We start from the raw sequence: 15,770 nt of genomic DNA, 5'->3' as shown, positions 1-15,770 counted from the left end.
AAGTGTTCCAAAACAAAATTTGACACCAAGCCACATCAGGAGACATTATGACAGATGGCCAAGCCCTTGGTCAAAAGAGGCAGGTGTTAATGAGCATTTCAAAGAAGAAAAGCAAGGTAGAGAGTGGAGCGATTTAGGGAGGGAATTGTCAAGCTTAGGGCTGAGGTAGCTGAAGAGGGACACTCACGCAGCCAAGATTAGCGGAACACAGATATCTTGGAGGGTTATGGGGCTGGAGAAAATTATTGAGATAGATGAAGTCATGGAGGGAATGGAAAATAAGGGTGAGAATTTTAAAACCAAGATTTCAAAAATCTGAGTCAATTTAGGAGAGTGAGCACAGGTGATGGGTGAACAGAACTTGGGGTGAGTTTGGATACAGGCAGTGAGCACAGGGTGATGGATGAACAGGAATTGGGGTGAGTTTGAATACAGGCAGTGAGCACAGAGTGATGGGTGAACAGGACTTGGGGCGAGTTTGGATACAGGCAGTGAGCACAGGGTGATGGGTGAACAGGACTTGGGGCGAGTTTGGACACAGGCAGTGAGCACAGGGTGATGGGTGAACAGGACTTGGGGCGAGTTTGGATACAGGCAGTGAGCACAGGGTGATGGGTGAACAGGACTTGGGGCGAGTTTGGATACAGGCAGTGAGCACAGGGTGATGGGTGAACAGGAATTGGGGTGAGTTTGGACACAGGCAGCAAAGTTTTGGGTGAGCTCAAGTTTATGTGGGGTGGAAGACAAGAGGCTGTCCAGGAGAGCTTTGGAATAATCGAGTGAGAAGAAATACTAATGGCAGGACTGTTGTGGTGAATGGGGGGTATCGGGCTAGACGGTGAGGAGGTTGAAAGTGAAGTTGTCATTGAGTTGTAGGAAAGTTTTTGCGTGACATACCATGACAGCAGGTCTCCTGGTAGGAGTAGCCACAAGAATCAGCAGCAGCAACGAGACACAGAATGAATTGGAACTGCAAGGGGGAACAGGCGTGTGGCTAGAGAGCTATACAAGGAAGTGATCAGAGATAGCCTTACCTGTGATTGTCAATGGGAGTAGTGGCCATATGAGATGGAGAAATCAAGGGAGTGAGGATCTAAATATGGGTTGGGGAATTTATAGAGAGAGAAATTAAGGGATGATGGGAGGGCAGTGAACCAGAGGAGAGAGAATGTGATGAACTGAAATGGAGGTTGAAGTCACTGAGAATGAGAAGTCTCTCAGTACGGAGGCTGAGGGAGGGAAGCAGTGAAGATGTCGCAGTGAGAAATTTGGACAGCGGAGAATCAGGAGTGAGGGGTATGAAAGAAGGTGAAATTCTCAAAGGTGAAGAAGTGACCAAGATGTGACGTGGCGCTAACAACCACACCACCGCCATGACGGTTTGGGCAGAGCATGTGGTGTAAGGTATAGCCAGGAGGGGAGGTTTCATTAGTGAAGCAAGGTGCCATCACCCATCATCAAGGTTTCCATCAAGGCCGCGGCATCATGGGTAGGATTTTATGCCCCCTGGGTGAGTACATGCCAGACCCAATTGGGTGTAAAATCACGCACGATGACATCGGGCCAGTGTCCCAATGACAACGCACACTCCTTCGATCTTTCGGTTGACAGGCGCATGTGAAAGTCAGCAGCGCACCCGCCAACAATTAAGAGGCCCTTAAGCGGGTAATTAATTTGTATTTTTCGCTGATCATCCAACCATTCGTTTGGCGAGCGGGCAAATCGGCCAGGCGGCCATTGCATTTTTAATGAAACTTCATCCACTGGGGGGTGGGGATGAGGTTTCCAGAAGCAATTCAAAAAGAAGAATAAAATAATAACCGTTTTTAAACACCGTTTTAAACATGTCCCTCTTCATGTGACTGAGTCACATGTGGGGACGTGTTTCTCTCATTTTTAAAATATTTAATTTTGTGTCCACAATTCCTCAGCTCCCTGAGGCAGCTCCGTGCCCTCAGGGAGCTCTCAGTGCGCGCTCCCTCTACGCAAGCGCAGACTTCCGTGCTCGCCCTCCTCCCGCCCCCCCCACACCCCACCCCAGCAGCGCTGAACTCCTCAGCGCGCATTTCACGCCGGCTGGCCGTTAACTGGCCAGACGACGTGAAATCGCGGCTGGAGCCCGATTGCGGACGGCAGACCGTTTCGCGGACGCGCCCGGGCCTGTCCGCTGCGCCTGTCTATAATGACCACAAAATCCTGCCCCATGAAATCATCCACAATAAGCCCAAGAACGATGGACAGGATGGGAGGCCAATGACAAGAAGAGAAACGCATTAAAATAGAAAGGGTGGGCCAGGGGTTGGGGGTGGGGGGTATTATTTCAACAGGCCTCGGATAAGAGTAAGAAAATCTTTTTTTATTGTGTTTATTCAGACATAGAAAATGCAGAGTTTATCATATTGTACATCAATCCTCGATCTCAGCTAGAACTCAGCCCAACTGAACTTTTTGGTGGAACGTCACATTCCAGTAAATTATAACGGTAATGTGTTTGAAATTCAGAACTTCCCTCAGCTCTCGAAAGGCTGGGAGTGCCGATTAGAGGCAAGTTCCAAATCAAACTACATTCAAGTGTTCAATCTTTGAACCTTTGATCAAAATTGTGCAAGATGTTTATCATTTTCCATTGAAATTGGTACATTTTTGTACCATTTCCCAGTCTTGAATCTGCCAGTTTGTCAAAGCCTTGTATTTCATATTCAGTAAAATGGCAGGCTGCTCTAATAATCTACATTCAGCAATCCACTCATAACGTTTCAAATCCAGGGGCTTTGATCAGGATTCTACGAGATTTTTATCATTTCTATTGAAAATGCTGCATTTGAGCAGACTGTAGTACGTGTTTCAGATTTGTATCCTTTGATCAAAATGGTGCAAGATTTTATCATTTTCTATTGCGTATTATGCAGCATTTCACTTATCTTCACTTTCTAGTCGTTCTGACAAAATGTCAAGCCCTATGCTTCATTCTGAGTACAATAGTAGGCAATCCTGAGCTGTGCTCCCTGTAGTTGAGCTGGGAAACACTGGGGCTTTAAGCAGCAGAAAACTGTGGTGACTTGGCTGAAGTGGTTCAGCTCGGGGGAAGAGCTGCATAGAAACCTGGGAGGCTTACCTGGCTTGTGAATGCCGATCTGCTGTAGTTTGGAGAAAGCTGCCGCTGAAGAAACTGTTCTCATCCCTGGGTGAAGTAAGAGGTCCTCTGTACGTTTTACAGGAGCCTAGGATAAGGCCAAGCTCTCAGTCTGAGGCACTGAATGATTGGAACATTCAGGAATGTAAAAAGACCTGAGAGAGCACTTGGCAGGTCCAAAGTTCCTGAAAATACTGTGCAAAAAACACCAGAAACAGGAAATGCCGCAAACATGCAGTGTTCAGGCATCTTCATCTTCCTTCTTCAGTGCTGGAGGCCATGCCCCCGGTTACAGAATTTGTTACACTTACCTAGAATGAATCTAGACTGAAACCCCAGTTGGGGCACCCCTATATAATAAGGTCTGTCTCCTCAGCTTATCCCCCTCGTTCAGCTAATCTCCGGCAGCCTCAATTCCCATCCTCAGTCCAATTGCCTACCTCTATAAATTGAAGGTGCATTTCAGGTAGTCTTGATCAGTGCCTTGCGCAAGTGCACCATTAATCCCTCAACTTGCATTCGTTCCCTTTGATTCAGACCTCCAGATCTCATTATTACACTTGTACACCGCACTGTTAGTTTCTATCTAGCTAGCTATCCATCAGTATCCACAGGCCCCCAGCTCTTTTGTGTTGTGTTATACAGTTTATGATTCACATTCTACCCTCTTGTTTCCCTCCCCCAACTCATCACCTTGTATTTGTCTATGTTGAATCTCTAGGACTTGTCAGCGCAGCCCTCCACTCAATCTCAGTCCCTCTGTATATTGGCCTGCTTGTTACTGATTCATCACAAGAGGCATCAAGGAAGGTACAATGCCAACTGAAAGATCCAGAAATGGTTGCAATATCTAATTCAGTACCGGCAGTTGATGAGAAAGATATTAAAATTGGCTAGGATGGCGCCACAGTCGAATAACTGGCCAATAATTAAGTTGAGGCTTATGTGTAAGTTATGGCTCTTCAGACTGTTGACTGTGGAACCCAATCCCAATAAGTAATCAGCACCTTAGAGAACAGAAGAAAGGGCATTGGCAAGAAGGAGTGAGTGCAAAATTGGTCCTTTTTTTGGAAACTACAAGTGCTTTTAGTGATCATAAGGACATAAGAAATAGAAGCAAGAATAGACCATTGAGCCCCTTAAACCTGACCTGCCATTAAATACGATATGGCTAATTTTTTCCCTCAACTCCACTTCCCACCAATCCACATATTCCTTGATTCCAAGATAGTCCAAATATCTGTCTATCTCAGCCTTAAATATAATGAGGACCATCCATAATCCTCTGGGATAGAGAATTCCAAAGATTTACAATCCTTTGAGTTGAAGAAATTTCACCTCATCTCAGTCCTAAATGTTCCACTCCTTATCCTGAGAGTGTGCCCCATGTTCTAGATCCCCCAACCAGGGGAAACAACCTCTCAGCATCTACCCTTTCAAGCCCCTTCAGAATATTGTGTTTCAATGAAATTGCCCTCATTCTTCAAAACTCCAGAGAGTATAGGCCCAATTTATTCAGCCTCTCATCATATGACAACTCTTTCATCAAGGGGGTCAATTTAGTGAATTTTCACTGAACTGTGTCCAATGCAAACATACCCTTCCTTAGATGTGGAGACCAAGACTGCGCAAGGTGCTCGAGATCTGATCTCACCAAAGCCCTGTACAACTGTAGCAAAACTTCTTTATTCCTATACTCCAATCCCCCTTGGTGACAAACAACGTAAACGCATACATGCAATTTGTCTTCCAAACTGCTTGCGGTACCTGCATGCTAACTTTCTGTGTTCCTTGTGCGAGTGCACCCAAGTCCATCTGAATCTCAACATCTAGAAGTTTCAAGCCTTTTAAAAATATGTGCCTAGGTTGTGCCACAGAGAGAGCCTCATGGAAAAACCCTCACTGTACAAGAGTTCTCCAGAGTTAAAAGTGTTTTTTTGTTTATTCTTTCACAGGGCATGGATATTGCTGCCCATCCTTAATTGCCCTTGAGAAGGTAGAGGTGTGCTGCCTTCTTGAACTGCTGCAATGCATGTGGTGTAGGTGCACCCAGAGTGCTGTTAGGGAGGGAGTTCCAGGATTTTGACCCAGCGACAGTGAAGTAACGGCGATATGTTTCCAAGTCAGGATGGTGAGTGACTTGGAGGGGAGCTTGCAGGTAGTGGCGTTCCTATGCATCTGTTGCCCTTGCCCTTCTAGGTGGCAGAGGTTGCGGTCTTGGAAGGTGCTGCCTAAGGAGACTTGGTGAGTTGCTGCAGTAGCATCGTGTAGATGGTACACACTGCTGCCACTGTGCATCGGTGGTGGAGGAAGTGGATGTCGAAGGTGGTGGAGGGAATGAATGTTTGTGGATGGGGTGCCAATCGAGCGGGCGGCTTTGTCCTGGATGGTGTCAAGCTTCTTGAGTGTTGTGGGAGCTGCACTCATCCAGGCAAGTGGAGAGTATTCCATCACACTCCTGACTTTTGCCTTATGTGGACAGGCTTTGGCGAGTCAGGAGATGATTTACTCTGCACAGAATCCCCAGCCTCAGTGTTTGGCTGGTCCAGTTCAGTTTCTGGTTCAGGCTGGGAAAGGAAAAGAATGGAAGTAAACCCTCAGGAGCTAAGAATCACTCTGAACCGGCTCCAGGAAAATCGATAACTGCTTAAGTGACAGTGTAAAATATACCTGTGAAGTGGTATTGTTGGTTGTGTTAAAAGTAAAAGGTGAATGTTCTGTTCTATAGTTTACAGTTTAAGTTGCCAACAAAAATAGTATTCAGTCAATGGTACTTTTAGCTGTTTGTTACAGTAAAAGTCTTAAACTTGAAGTCTTGATGTGCTATCCTTTCAGCTACTCCCTGGAAGTTCGGATTTCATTTTTTTTAAAGCTATTGGCCTCTACAGGGACCGTAAAAGACCTTTGAAATGGATAAGGCATGAGTTGTATCAGTTGGACATCGCTACTAACAAGAATGCCAAATATTGTATAGTTAACAGTATCTTTACTCTAGTTGGGGCATGCCTTCTAATTGACACCAAAGCAGTGATTGTACAACATGGACACCAGCCACAGCTACAGAACCCACTCACTGATGTGCTTTGTCTGGTAAAACTATAAATAATTGACAATATAGATCTAAATATCTCTTTGACCGCCAAGCATTTTACTTGGTTTCAATGTATGAGATTAATTTCCAACCAATTTGACTGTTATTGATTATCATTGTCATTGTTTCTTTCAGTACTTGAGAGGCACAGATAAGGAAAAATAGAGTAATATAGTACTACACTCAATACATCGGCAATGACACATTATAGGAAAACTTGACCATTTGAAGTATCCTATTAAGGCCCAGCCTAAACCCAACTTTGAACTGAAGATGGCTTATCTCTTTAGGAGATTATTATTAAATTAGATGCTTTAAAAAAAAGTCTTAAAATAATTTACTTTCACCTTTATTATCACTAGGGAGAAAATATGACATTGGTGTTAATTCATTTTATTTATTGACATAAACCCAATTTTAAAAAGAAAAAGTATGCTTTTTCCATTAATGTAAATGGAAAGATCTATGAAGCCATTGTTAAGTAGGATCATTCAGGGACCATGAGGTTCATGGACTCTCCAGGACTTAGACTAACCTCCTGAAAACTGCTGCGAAACAATCTCAGGAGAAACAGCACAGGGGCATTTAAAATTGGGGTTTTTTTTGTGCTTCCTGCCGATTAATACGATTGCAGTGTGCAGCCAGTGGTAACCGGGCTGTTGGGTGGCTGTATCCTCAGCAGTATGCTCAAAATCATGAGATGCTAGCACCGGTTAAAGCTAGCCTGCACGCCTTAAATCCAGCCATACCTCTTAAAGAGGAGGTACATTGTGGCTGGGGTAAATGCTGGAAGTCATTCTGCCACAGACTCTGACCTTGGAAAGGTGTAAGGATGGCACAACGTAGGAGAGAGTGAGCTCCGAGATTTTCTGATGCTGCACCAGAGGCCTTGGTCGAGGAGACGCAAAGGAGGAGGGACGTGTTCATCCACAGGGGCCAGGATGCCTTTCAGAAAAACATGCCCGTGTACTCTGCTACAAGTCTCACACCCGTACCTCACAGCTTGCACACACCAATCAGTTATTCAGCCACGAGACACATCACCCAAACATATTGCACGGCACTGGCTGATGCACATTCCTCTCTCTTATATAACAAGGTGGTGCCCAACTGGAGGCAGTAGTTGCCAACTGGTAGGGAACAGACACGGCTGCATACCCTCACCCGGATGGAGGAGTGGTGCTCGCCATTATTTTAGTGGCCTGTTATGAAGCCGTGACAGGCTGGGATAATAGGAGGTGACAGTTTGATGGTATTCTCAAAACTAATGTAACGGCCTTTGACCTGGAAGCAGTAACAGTAAGGAGAATTTGTGATTACTTTAAAATGTTTGGGGAGTCTTGAATCATTTTTTTAAAATGTTGGGTTGAGATTTTTGTCTTGTAAAGTGATAGAATTTCTGGACAATAAGAAATACTGGTCTGCGTGACCTGGTGAACCTTGACCTGGAAGTAGAACCAACAGGAAGGAAGTTAAAATTCAGAGACCATGTGGACACAGACAAGACCAGAGAGAACAAGAGGAGAGAGGAGCTGGGAGTTCACAAGGTTCACAAAAAGAAACGCAGCATTTAGGGAAGATTGCACGGGCGGAATCCTATTTATGCAGAAGCTGCTGGCTGAAGACAATCAGCTAAGCCCTTGAAGGAAAGGGGCTGGGAATTTTGTTTGGAAAATCTATGCGGCTGGAACTAGGACAATACAGGTGTTCAGATTGCATATAGGATTCATGAAATAGTTTTTGTGATGCCTCCTATTCCATGCATAATTATATTTCCTACTGATTGTGATTTGCCTGTTAATTTATGTTTTAATTGCATTGATTTAGATTCATGTTAAAGTGAAAGTTACAAAAAATGAAACATTGTTGGGTAAATTTCTTCATTTGGGATTAGTTTGGTAAATCTTTTGGTTTTCGGGTATCCATGGGGATCACAATATTAATCCTCTTTCTTGTATCCCACTCCCCCCTCATCCCACACTCTTTACCAGCATACAAGCTGCAAATGGTATGAGCATGTGCCTCTTAATATCCATGCCACCCCTCCCCACAAACCTACCCTCGCGCCTTTCTCTTTTCAGACGCTTGAGAATTATGATCTGGTAGCAGTGGAAGAGCAACTGCTGGCAGGGCAAGAAAACATTGATGATGAAGAAACATTGGTGCTCGATCTCACTGTCATAGCCACCAGCTCACATTTTCTTAAACTTAATTTTTCATGGGATGTGGGTGACGCTGGCTAGGCCAGCATTTGTTGCCCATCTAAAATTGCCCTTGAGAAGGTGGTGGTGAGCCACCACTTTGAACCTCTGCAGTCCATGTGGTGTAGGTATACCCACAGTGCTGTTAGGGAAGGAGAATATTGGCTGCATTTAATTTAAAGCTAGCCCAGATGTGGGAAATGCACTTGGGGAGTCATTGGCCATGAGTGACCTGCAGCCAGGGCAGTGGGCAACGGTGAGTGAGGAGGTCATTGTCATTCTCTGGTTTTGCAACATTTTGTAACTGCTCAGCTACAGAACAGTGAACTCCTTACACTTGAGGCAGGGGGGATGTGTGTACGTTTTGAGGGGAAATTCTTTCACTGAATTCTTATTACTTCACAGTGACTGATTAGTAACTTCATGAGAGAAAAATAGATCATTTTCTCAACCAACATCTTTATACACTGAAGTTTAAAGGTAATCATGATTGTCCAATTTAAAGTGTACAGTAGTACATAATGTAACCAAAGAATATTGAAAACTTCAATCAATTTTATTAAATAGAAATTTTTCCACTGCTGGATAAAGATTTCAGTGGGCTGATGGTTATGCAAACTGAAATGCATAGTGTATTGACAGGCCTGCCTGAAAGCTTGTGTGTAATGCCAAGGAGCATGGAGGACTCCAGGCCCCAAATTTGAATGGGCTTTGCGCACTGCCTGGAGACCATTCTTTCCAGCGTGGGCACCTTGATCAACTCCATTAGCATACGTGTGGACCTAACCATGACATAGCGTTTCATGGCCGGTGTTTCAGCTCCCATTGTAGCTCAGGTAGCATCCACCAAAATTCGGAGTACTACAGTGGAAGTTCAGACCGCTGTCATGTGAACTCAGACTGCTCTTGGAAGCACAACTTGGTGCTGCATAAGCCCAGGCTGCTGCCACCATGGCTGCAGATACCCAGTGTTCAAAGGGGCATTCAGAGAGCCTCACAGTAATCCTGCAACCTGCCCTCCAACAAGTTAGCAGGATTGCTGAGGCGTGGACCTGGGGGAGCGGCAGTAGCTCCGTGGTGCGCGAACCTGCTGGCCTCGGTTGGTTGTGGCGCACCTCGGAGTCGGCGTGCAGTGCCTGCAAGGTGACTGGCGTGCAGCCCATGGCACCCTACGCCACAGGGGAGTCCGCAACCTTCTTCGGTTTACTCGGCCATGTTTGCCACTGGCAAGGGAGAATGCAATGTGGTCATCTCTCAATGAACGGAGAAAGTCAGTGGGCAGCAAACTGCTAGATGTTACAAATACCTCCTGCTCAAGCCTGGATGGGGCATGATGCAAAAATGGTTCATGGCCACTGTCACTTTCGCAGTCACAGGCAATGCAATCCTTACTCTGCCCTGAGGCTGCAGTTGGGGCAGTAGCGGGTAGCAGATTTCAATGAGGATTAGCAAAGTGCAGACGTCTAACATGGAGTTTCTCACAGAGGCTCAGACAGGAGAATTACTCCCTGAAAAACCCTGGGTGAATATTAAGAGCAATTCTCCCCCTCCCCCTCCTCCCTATTCTGCTCAGTGTCACTTCTGCTCATTCTTGCAGTCATACTGTGTTCCAAAGGGAATAATGTTTACAGCAGCCATGACTTGGAGAATGTGATTTGTGCAGAAGCCTTGAAGTCAAGACCAAATGCTTCAGCACCTGCCACGCCACACCTGTAGTTATTAGTAACTTTAAAGAACTAATGAAAGCACCAAACACTTCTATAATCACAGCAACAGATGGTAGAAATCAAACAGCTACTAACCTGTGAGTAGTTGATGATCCTTTTAAATTGTCCTAGTGGGGAGTTCTTCCTGCTACTGAACACGTGTTCACCATGTGTGCTGAAAATGGGCATTAGCTGAAGTGTTGAGATCCAAAATGGCAGTGCTGTTGTGAAACCAGCTTTACACACTGACTATAGTCATGATCTGACTAATCTGCGCACAGCCCCCGCACTAACGCCCTCGCCAATACGGCTTCCAGCGCAACCCACACCAGAACTATTTGCCAGAGACGCCATCTTGAGCCTCCATGGTCACAAGTAGTTCCATATAACATCCGCAAAGCGGCTTGTATACCTGCGCACGTGGTATCCGGGGTTTGTGTCATTACATCCTACACAGCCTCATTGACAAGTCACAGGATTCCCTATGCATTCTGACTTGCTTTGTGAATCTGGCACAGGATGGGATTGTGATGAGAATGATGGAGTTGTCGAAGCTTTTAAGTAACGTGAACATCAGGATACCTCACAAGCGACAGAAAGTGACCTCGCTAAGTGTGTTTGCTTCGACAAGGGGTTCATGCTCGTGACACAGAGAAGAAGAGAAAAGAAAGTAGCAGCTGATTAAAGAAAGAGACTTGCGTTTGTATAGCCCCTTTCACAATCTCAGGGCACACCAAAGCGCTTTACAGCCAATGAAAAACTTTTGAAGCATAGCCATTGTTTTAATGTGGGCAACCCTAATTTGTGCACAGCAAGCTCCCAAAAAAACAACGTGACATTGACCAGATGGCCCATTATTGTAATTATTGATGTATAAATATTGGCCTAGACACAAGAACACTTCCTCAAAGTAGCACCATGGGATCTTTACATCCACCTGAGAAAACAGCCTGGGTTTCACGTAACTTGTGATCTGAGAAACAGCACCAGGGCAGATCTCCCAAACCTGACCTGGAATGTCAACATTGGGCAGGATTTTCCCTTCGTCAGGTGGGCATGGTGGGCAGGCCCGGAAGTGGCTGTGAAATGGACCACTGCCCACAAACGGGCACCAACCACGATTTCACACTGATGGGCCAATTAAGCCCTGTCCGGTGTGAAATGTGGTTCTGCACTGGCCGGGCAGGGATGAGCGGAGACGTGGGCCAATGGAAACCTGGCGGCCGGTTTAAAAGCGGCCCAGGCAGCCCCTGGCCGGCTCCACGGAGTACATTCCCTGAGCCGGCGCAATGGACCCAAGTGCAGCTGGACACGGCAGGCGGGAGGGCAGGTCGGGTGGACACTCAGCCTCCCGTTTTTCTGATGAGGGCCTCACCATCCTCCTGGAGGAGGCGGCTGCCAGGAGGGACACCCTTGTCCCCGGGGATGGGAGGAGGAGGCCACCGCGCCTCACCAAGAGGGCATGGGAGGAGGTGGCAGCGCTGGTCAGCAGCCGTGACGTGGTGCGGCGCTCCTGGGTGCAGTGCCAGAGGCATTCAATGAGCTGCTCTGCTCAGGAAGGGTGAGCACCATGTTGGCCTGGCTCAGTGTGCAGATGTGTTAAGGTCTTGCTGTCCCCCCGTGGACCTCAGCACTGCTAGAGTCTGAGTGCCAGTTGTCAATCACGCCGGAGCTGGCCAAGGGGGTGAACCCTGGCTGCTTGGACTGAGTGCCTTGCGGCTCGAGGCCCATGACTCAGATGTGCCCTGCCCGGTGTTCCTCAGCTGGGGTTAGCCAGGCTGCAATGTGCTGCAGGTAGAGGGTGGACTAAACAATGCTCCTCTGTCCTTTCAGAAGAAGACATCCCATAACAATATAGAAAGGTCGTGGATCGGCGGAGGCCCCACTAGCCTCCTAAACCTCTCGAGGTATGAGCAAGATGCCCTAGAACTCAAGAGCTGGCACGCCCCACGTGCAACCGGGCATGGAGCGGTTGGGGTGTCAGACAAAGGTAAGAGCGCAGTGCACAGAGGTGAGACTTTCTAGTGTAGCCTCTTCATTGATGTGAGCCTTGAACCTGGAGTCCCCATTGATCATTGGAAGACAATGGCACCATGATCCAGATCTCCATTGTCTCACCAGGGTGCCTGGCATGTACAGTGACAGCGTGATGGCTTTAACTATTGACATGTCTTTCTTCTCTCTTTTAGGTTCATCAGCAGTTGTTCACTCTCCGGACACTGAAGGGCCACCCCTGAAACTGGAGGACAACCAGGCATTATTTGCACCTGCATTACACCCGATCTCTGAAGCAGGCACCAGTGCAGATACCAGCATCTCACTGGGCATTAGAGTGGCGCCTATTACCTTGGTGCACATTGGTGAGGATGCATCACAATCACTTGAGGCGCACGTGGAGGCAGAGAGTGCCCAGGGCGCTGGCAACTGGAGGACTGCTGGGGTCCAGGGCTCAGCCGAAGGCTGATGATGAGCCTCTGGGGTCGTCCATTAGGGGGCAGTTGCTGGATGTCCAGTGAGATGTGCAGCAGGATCTGGTGGAGATCCATGTGGGCCTGCATGCCATGGTCTCTATGATGGAGGAGTCCTTATGGCCAGCAGAGTCAGCAGGCTGTCTCCAATGCCAGTGCCAGCAAGGGGAGGAGCACCAAGATGTAGCACCCACAAACATAAGTTAAAGGCACCATGAGCACAAGAGGGACAAGCCACGGGTGATTTAATGTTCATTTTTGTTAACTTTATGTATATTGGTCTGACGTTGAATACCAGAAACATTTCTGTTAAGATTGTTGAACTGTCAGAATGATATAATTTGTGTTCTTGTCATCATGGCATGAGTATGCCTCACCTTTTTATTTCATTGGTGCGGGGAACGCCAGTGTGTAATGCTGTACGTAGGTATCTCTGAACTTTATTGCACAGGCACTGAGTGTTCTTTGTCTTCAAATGAAAGGCTCCTTTCAGATGTCTGGGATGGAGGCAGCAGCCCTGGCGTGTGTTTGAAGCTGATCTTTGGTAGCCTAGCTGAAGGAGCGTTGGATCAAGGAGGCCCTGGGTCCCTGCCTCCCTGCAGGTCACCGAGATCTGGCTCCACACCCTCAGTATTCTTCTCACCATGCTCATCTTCAGACTCACTACAGGACTCATCATCTCTGGCCTGGGGAGTTTCGTCAAGACCCTCTTCCTCCACTGGGTGCGCCCTCACCAGTGCCAGGTTGTGGCGAGCACAGCATGCAACTGTGACACCCACTCTGGGGGTTATTGTAGGGCTCCCCTGAACAGTCCAGGCATTGGAAGCACATCATGAGAAGATCTATGATCCTCTCTACCACCCTTGTAGCGCTTCTCTGCATCTGTTCTTGGATGGCGGAGAGGCGTCATGAGCCACCTTCTGAGGGGATAGCCCTTGTCACCCAGCAGCCATCCATCCAGTCGGGAGGGAGCACTGAAGAGCCTCGGCATCTGGGAGTGTCTGTGGACGGAGGTGTCACGGGAACTGTCGGGGAAGGTAGCACAGACTCACAGGATCAGCATCCTGTAGTCACACACTATCTACATGCTCATGGATTGGAATCTCTTCCTGTTGACAAAGGCACCCGGCTGACCCACTGACACCTTGGTGGCCACATGTGTGCAGTCGATTACGCCCTGGATGCGGAGGAACCCAGCAATCACTGCAAAGCCTGTGGCTCGCTCAGCCTGGCTGGCCTGGTCTGTACAGTAAAGAATTAAGGCCAGTACCTGTCTGAACAAAGCTTCTGTCACTAGTTTGACGTAACTGTAGATAGTTGATTGGGAGACTCCACACAGATCCTCCACTGACCCTAGAAGGAGCCAGAGGCATAGTTGTTGGGGCTACTGTGACCTTCAGAGCCACTGGCATGGGGTGTCCACCCACATAGTCGGAGCTGATCTGAGACCTAATCATCTGGCCAATGGAGGTCACAGTTTCCCTGCAGAGGCAGAACCTCCTTCGGCTTTGCATCTCGGACATATTGAGGTAGTTGCATCGCTGCCTGTAAACCCTGGCAGCAGGATAGTGACATTTTCTGCAGCCTCTTCTGCCTTGGACTACCTGCTGGCCCTGGGCCCCTTGTGCCTGCGCCTCTCCTCCCACAGGTCCCTCCCCTGGAAGCTGTCTAGGGACACCCGGCCTCCTCTCCCTTCTGCCCCTCTCTTCCTCCTCAGAGGAGGTGCCTCCAGTGGAGACCACAATCCCCATTACCAGGGTAAGGGAAGGCTGTCTGATACCTGGAAGGCTGCACATGGTCTGAATCCTCTGGAGGCCTGGCAGACAGCAATGGGTCCTGAAATGAAGCCTGGAAATGCTAAGGGTGAAGCCCCGAACAGTGATGAAGCTGCCAAGTACCAATAAGCAACCAGCTGCAAACTATCTCCAAAACCCCTCACTACTCACACTGGCAATGCCCCTGATCTTTTTATCCCGCCCTTGGATGAGCTTTGTGAAAATGTCGGCTAGCCGCCTGCCTGTTTTGCCCGAGTGACGAGCAGAAAATCGCATGGACAAGGAAAAGTCACAGACGGTTGGACTGTTAAAGGGCCTTAAGTGGCCTCTTAATTATTGGCGGGCACCACTGTGGCACCAGCACACGCCCGCCGAGTGAAATATCAGGTGAGTGCGTGATGATGTCAGGGCATCATCGTGAACTATTTTACTCCCATTCAGGTCAGGCGTCCACCCGCCTGCCCTTTTGTACTCAATTCTCTGGAGTGGGGCATGAACCCACAACATGTGATTCGATGACTGGAATGCTACCAAACAAAGCCGACACAGAGGCAGATTCTTTGTTGGTTTCCGTTCCAAACCACCAACCCATTGTCAATGGCCCAGGCCACAGTGGCAGAAGCATCAGTTGAGCAAGTATAGTATGGCATTATTGGCCTTGGAGCTGTATACATAGTTATAATGGACAACTGCAAACGTTTTTTTGAACTTCACAGTTGGACTGATCCCACATGTTCCTATCTGAGGCAGATGACTAACAGCTGTTTCCTTCCTTGTTCTCAGTATCAGCAGCCAGTCACACAGCCTTCTGAAGCGCAACTCTAACACATTGCTGATTCACCAACCGCGAGGTTGCTAAAACCGATTAACCTATACACTTGTAACATTAACGCTGAGCGTCAGTGTAAACCAAATGCCATCATTTGAAAGAAGTTTGCGCAACGAAGGAGAAACCCCTGCATTAAAAAAATGCCCAGGCAGGCCTGATTGCAGACCATTTTCTACAGACTGTTCAGCGAATTGATCCTTCAGATGCAGCCCCCATTTAATGGGTAAATCACAATTTCCTGTTCTCCCGTTTCACATCTGATTTTCAGCAAATATTAGCAATCTTACAATTGTGCCAAATTTCTTCAGCACATACTTGCCATAGCTGCATTTCACCCATTCATTCTGTGACATGTTTAGGAATCACCTGTAGGACTGCTGGTACCGTTTTAACCTTTTAGTGAGCTTACATATAATTGGAAACATTTGAACGGCATACTTTAAAGATTCCAATCTTTGTGCTTTTAAAATGCTTTAGATTAATATATGATAGTATCTTAACTCTGCAATGTTGTGGTGAGTCATTTCTAGCTGATTTTACACTAGCGTGAGGATGTAGTACCCTCTT

The sequence above is a fragment of the Carcharodon carcharias genome, chromosome 20 (assembly GCF_017639515.1).
Source record: "Carcharodon carcharias isolate sCarCar2 chromosome 20, sCarCar2.pri, whole genome shotgun sequence".
In the NCBI taxonomy this organism is placed as follows: domain Eukaryota; kingdom Metazoa; phylum Chordata; class Chondrichthyes; order Lamniformes; family Lamnidae; genus Carcharodon; species Carcharodon carcharias.
Note: the sequence above shows the minus strand (reverse complement) of the source record.